The sequence below is a fragment of the Chlamydotis macqueenii genome, chromosome 22 (assembly GCF_036417535.1).
Source record: "Chlamydotis macqueenii isolate bChlMac1 chromosome 22, bChlMac1.mat, whole genome shotgun sequence".
In the NCBI taxonomy this organism is placed as follows: Eukaryota; Metazoa; Chordata; class Aves; order Otidiformes; family Otididae; genus Chlamydotis; species Chlamydotis macqueenii.
In genome coordinates, this window is record NC_141577.1 from 5,817,956 (window position 1) to 5,823,955 (window position 6,000).

The following is a 6,000-nucleotide window of genomic DNA, read 5'->3' on the forward strand; positions in this document are numbered from 1 at the left end:
CGGTGGGAGGAGGCAGGGGCTTACTTGAAAAACGAGGGAAGGGAAAAAGAGGCCCAGGAGCAGGGGACAAGGTGTGGCCCTCGCACAAGGGGAGGTCAGGGCGGTTAAAAGCCGGCACCGGGCGCTGGCTCACGAGAGGCGTTGCAGCATTGCCTCTTCCAGGCAGGCAAGGCGATTGCGAACAGCATCCAAAGAAATCGTGGCTTGCTCAGCGCAAACCAGCTGCAGGCTGAAGCAACGCTGGGCTTTCCACCCTGCGCAGTGCTCTGCCAACACTAAACTGAAAGAAACAGCACAAGCGTTCTCCAGCTCCCCCTTAGAAGCAAATTCCCGCTTTTCCCAGCGGGACCTTTCCCTGGAGCCAAAGATCAGCAGTACCCCGAGGGAGCTCAGAAGGGTGCGCCCACCCCCCACACGCCCAAGCAAACCACAGCAGATGTAGCTCCAGCAATGTGAGCCAAACTTGCTCCCTCGCCACAAGATCCAGGAGAAGGGACCTGACCCAGCGTCCCGTGCAACACTGGAAGGGCCAGGAGAGGGGAGAAATCACGTGTTTCTCAACGGGCAAAGACAGAGCTTCACAAATTTCCACTGGCATTTACTGCTATGGTTTCCGTTAAAAACAAAACGGAGCCACGGGGAGGTTTCTGGACCATTCACACTGTGTCAGTCTGGAAAACGTAAGAGCTAACTGAAGTTGGGTAACTCGGAGCATATTGGCTGGGAGGAGGCAGCTCCAAAAAGCGGTAGGCTTCTGACTGGTGCTAACACCACTCGATTTGCAACACAGACCAAAAAAAAAAAACTTCTGAGCAAGAAATGGAGAGGGGTGTATGTATTTCAGAACACGAGCTTGTCCCAGGGGAAAAAAAACAAAACCAGTCCTGTGCTGAACAACCCTACTCTCTCACATCAGCTCTCTTGTGCTGCCAATGGCCGTATCGACTCATCTCTGCTCTCCTTTCCTTATCTCCAGTGACCAGTTACCCACCAGACAGCAGAGCTGCAAGGGTGACTTACTGCTCCCGGTAACGTCAGATCTCAGGAAGACAAGCGCTGGTAGAGTCCTCTGCAGCAGGATAAGGCTTCACCCCATCCATCTGGCCTGTCGGACGAGGCTGCCGTGCAAACGGCGGAGGCAGCAAAACGGACGTGCATCTTTTCCTTCAGTTCACAGCCAAATTCTTTAACTTTTGCTCAGGACGAGTCTGCATAAAACCGCGACACTATGCACAGCGAGAACAGCAGCACGGACACAAACGCCGCTTCAATCCCTGCTGCAGTCGCAGAAACATTTGGTAGGTGTCTGAGTGAACCCTGCAGATTGCAATACTGCGTATCACGGCGTCTAAATCTGCTAGAGGTTTTCTGCCAGAAACCTTCGTGAAAGAGCTAACTATTACTCTGTTTTATTAAGGAAATGTAATGCAGATGGAAATCTCTGGGAATTAAATTTTTCAGCACCGGCCAGGCTGCAGCGATGTCCCTGTGATTGTGAGCTCTTCTGCTTGGTGAGAGCTCACAATGGAAGCTACCTCTGAAATTTCCCGTTAATGGAGACCGCTATGCAGGACCATCGGCAAAGAGCACAGTTTCGCAAACAAGGGGTGGTGCTGATCTCCAGTGCTCAGCAGCCCCCACCAGATACTGTTTTGACACCACCAGCTCAGGCCGTTAAGACATGGACAAGTCCTGTTTGCTCCAAGCCCGGTGGGACTTGGTGACACAGATGGAAGAGTTTGTGTGCTTCCTGCTACCTTCAGACTTGCATTATCAATTGAAACGTTGAGCAAGCATGTTATAAAAGTTTCCACTGTTAGATATTTAAGCTTGGGAACAAAGGAGTTATTTACATGTGCATAAAAAAAAACCAAAAAAAAAAAAAGGCACTTTCCTTTAGGACTTGATGCTGTCATCCTGCAAATAAAGTGAGACGAAACATTATTCATGTCACACAGCCTGGGGTGCACGTGCCACACCAGGGCGTAGTGCTGGGGTGAAGGAGGGGGTCAGAGCTACAGTTCCATTACACTGAGAGTTTCATCGCGGGGATGATTTTTACCTTGGCAAGTTTCTGAATTATCTAAAATATAAATATATCCAGGAGATTAACCACCTTGCAAAAGAAGCTGGCAGCCGGAGCTGCTGCTCTGTCCTCAAAGCCTCTTGCTTCATTTCTCCTGGGCCTCTCCTGGCCATCTTGTTAGGAAACTTTTCAAACATAAACGGACGAGTAAATGACTCAAAATCCGCCTGTCTCATCACAAACTGAATTTCAGTTGCAGCCAAGAAAAAGAAAAGGAAAAAAGACAGGGGGCTAGATGCAAACATTACGGCGTTAAGAGACCCAAACATGCCAAGCTTTAATTTACACCAGCACCGAGCCCACACCACTAGCACACTACTCCAGGTTTTGCTACTCCAGGAGTTCACCGAGCACACGCCAAGTCCTTTGCCACAAACGCACGGTTCAACACACAAATATGCAAACGCCTGATCTGCATTCTTTTTCACATATCAGCACCCAAAATGGGGTCATTTGGACCCACTTATTACAACTATTCCACAGAAGCTCAACTAGCACAGTCCTACCAAGCCCAGTCTACACAGTGCTTTAAGGAAAGCGTGGATCGACAGCAGGGTCCAGAAAGGGGGCAGAGATCAGCTGAGCAGACAACAAGCCCATGCTAAAAGAGCAGAGAAACAGAGCTTGTTCAGCTTAGGAAGAGAAAACAAAGTCTTGAAATACTTCAATTGAGCTGCCAAGGTGTAGGGAGTAGAGTGTTCTCCACAGGCCCTGGAGATCAGAGAAGAAGGAACAGGCTTAACGTGCAAGACAAAGATTCAGATTAAACACCATAAAAATCTCTCTAATGGTGAGGAGCCCCGAGTGCCAGCGTACATCTGCACAGGATGTGAAATTGCCAGCAGGAAGAGTCTTAAAAGAAGAAACATTATTCAGGAAGGGTTTAGATGTGTACCTGATCTTACCCCGGGGTTGGGAAACGGCGACAAGGTCTCTGGAGGTCCTCCCTAGACAAACTGTGTCTGGGGCTACGAGACAAAGCTTCAGAGATTCCTTCAAATTAGATACACGGCAAGGACAACCCCCAGATCACTCACATCCTCATCTGAAATGCAGGTCCTTGATGAGTAACATCATGTTACACCCTAACAGCATCCTTCGTTTAAAGGCACCAAACTGCAAAATTCATCAAGTTTCCAGAGAAGTGATTCAGGAGTTGAACATTATAAAAATTTTAGCCACAGGAAAACCAGGGGGCACAGGCTCTCAACTTGCTGGGGATGCCACTCGTGCTCCTGTTCCAAACTCTGCATTTGCTTTCTTTTAATTAGCTAATCACCCAATTTATTTAATACCAAATACAGAACTAAAAAGCAGATTATCAAGATGTAGATTTATTGCTTCCTAGGAGGTAAACAGTGAAACAGGAGGACTGAAGGTCAGTATCTCCCTCTCAAATAAAACACACTTTAACTTTTAATAAAATAAATACTTTAAACAGCACAGAAATATATTTCCCTCTTCCCTGTTGTAAAGCAGCCTCCTATTTCTGTCTGCATTTTCATACCATCTACTGGGCAGATCCTGAACTACCCAGCCGCACGTCCTGCAAGGCTGCAGCTCACAGCAGTTTGTCCTGAGCTGAGCCCCACACGAGCCGAGTTTTATTCCCCCACATCAGCGCCAAGCCACAAGCCAGTGCTTGCTACAAAGCACAAGGGAGGCACGAAACCACCATCCCATACTCCAAATATTTCCAGCAGGAGCATGGGGACACCACAGCCCAGCCAGCAGAAGTGTGAAGGTAAGAGAAGAGGAGGGTGGAGAGGAGGAGGAGAGGGGGCCATCCCTCTGCCAGCAGCCTCAGTACAGCCTGCCGCACGCTGTCGCTCAGGCGGTTGAGCTGAGGTGGGAGAATATTTTTCCCCAATATTACTGGCTGCCAAAGAGGAGATACCACATGGCTGTTCTCAGCCACTCAGTGCACGGTGTTTACTATAAACAACAACAGTAAACAGAAACAGAGCCAAAAATCAAAGCTGGACACCCCAGAGCTGGGTCTCCACATCCTGACTTTACCCATGGAAATAATTAGCTTAGTATTCAGCTGCTGAACCTAGCACATCCGAGGCGAAAGGGAGCCAAGCTGCTCAGTGCATCCTAAACTCAGGTCGCCTGTTTAGATTCTCTATCTTTAGTCACCAGGACTCCGAACTGCTGCCCCAGTTTTACACGGGAGCTTCAAAGAGCCTGCGGATTAAACCAGAATGACGTGCTGCAGGAGCCAGCCTGACACTGTATTTATTTTTAAACATCTTACTGTGCATGAAAAGCTCAAATCTTGTCTCGCTCACAGCTCTATACAAGCGCTCAGCTCAGGGGGCTGCCAGGGAGGCGCAGACGTTTCCCTGGGGACGCTGGTCATGGGGTTTCTCTGTCCGGTGGCCGGGATTGTCCTTGACATCTCCAACAGCAGCGACCCGGCGGCGGGTCCTGCTCAGAGCATCGCTGTGCGTCTCCAGAACACACCACGGTGACAGGAGGGCTTCACTGACCTCCGAAAGGGCTCGTGGGGAGGGAAGGACACCAACCTTCCCCGGGCATGACCCGCAGGCTGGGGCCACCTCCTGCAAATCCTCCAGCAGCTCGGTCTTTCTTCCCTTTTTCATGCAAGGAGCGTCCGGCAGATAATAAACTGCGCCGGGGAGCAGGGCTGGCTCAGGCGGTCCGCAAAAACCGCTGCCAGGCCTTCGGGTGAACACGACAACCGTGGCCCGGCGCTGCTGGGCGAGCTGCTGCACCCCGTCCCACCCCGTGCTGGCCGGCCCGTCCCGGTCGAGCCCTGCCCGGGAACACCTGGAAGAACAACAAAGCCCCTCGTAGCTGCTTTACCGGTAGCCACAACCCAGCCGGGAAGGAGCAGGAGGCCCACGGGAGGCCGGCGCAGACCCCCCGGGCCTCTGCCCCTCTGCTGGCCGGGAGTCTCGGCGCCTCTGGAGAGGCCCCGGGGGAAGAGGCCGGGCCGGGCCCTGACGGGGCCCAACAGGTGTCGGCGGTGACAGGCGGCCGCCTCCGGCCCGCACCCACCGCGGCCCGGGCCGCGCTGACAGGCGGGATCCGCGCCGGGCCGGGCCGGGCCGGGCCTGCCGCGCGGCCGCCGCCGGGGCCTAGGCACCCGACCGCCGCCCGGCCTCCGGCAGCGCCTCGCCGTGCCAGGCCGTAGCGCACCGCGCCCGCCCCCGCCGCCCTCCACCTCACCTGCGCGGCCGCCGAGCGCTGGGGCTGCTCAGTCCCTCGCCGCCGCCATGTTTCCGATGCGCAGGGAAGGCGGGGAGCGGGGGAGGGAGCGCGGACAGACCCGGCCCGGCCCGGCCCGGCACCGCGCCGCCCCCTGCCGCCCGGGACGGCGCCGCCGCGCCACGCTCGGGGCAGCTCGGCTCGGCTCGGCCCGGCTCATTCCTCACGAACTCCAGCCGCACGTCACTGAGGGTCCCGGCGGCCCCAGGCCGTGCCCACCGGTCCCCACACTTTGGGCACGGGGCTGCCCACCCCCCCCACCGTGAGCCCCAGCCTGGGAACGGACCCTGCTGTGCCCACCCGGGACCCTCTGGGGTCAGGGCAGACCCTCACTGTGATCCTCAGCCTGGGAACGGAGCCCCAGCGCCCACCACAGACCCTCTGGGTACGGCAGAGTGATGTCCACCCGTGTTTGGATCCCCACCGGGGACGGCCCTGGACCGGCCTCAGGCCCCACTGTAAACACCCAGGACCGGGGTAGACCCCGTGCAGCATAGCCAGGCCACGGGACAGACACCCCCCAAACTTTCCCTTTCATCCCACCCCGAGCAGGACCTCACCCTGCGCGCAGCCCTGCTGCACCCTTGCAGCTAGAGACACCGGGTGCCCCCAGTGCCCCCAACCCCCCCCAGGCAGAGTAAGACGCCTTTGGCTCGCGGCGAAAAGGATCTGAGGTT

The 6,000-nt window shown here is 54.9% G+C and overlaps 1 protein-coding gene across 10 annotated transcripts in view; it reads right to left on the reverse strand.

Moving 5' to 3' along the window:
* The window catches only part of SCMH1 (Scm polycomb group protein homolog 1), a 72,268-nt gene extending 66,869 nt beyond the window's left edge, over positions 1-5,399 (reverse strand). For 5 of the 10 annotated variants that reach the window (XM_086764865.1, XM_086764861.1, XM_086764864.1 and 2 more), the window contains exon 1: positions 5,285-5,395. The gene's annotated coding sequence lies outside the window, so the exon portion shown is untranslated. Of the gene's footprint in view, positions 1-5,284 lie in introns of all 10 variants that reach the window. The other 5 variants (XM_086764862.1, XM_086764859.1, XM_086764863.1 and 2 more) reach the window with 4 other exon arrangements.
* Between the last annotated feature and the right edge of the window lie 601 nt (positions 5,400-6,000).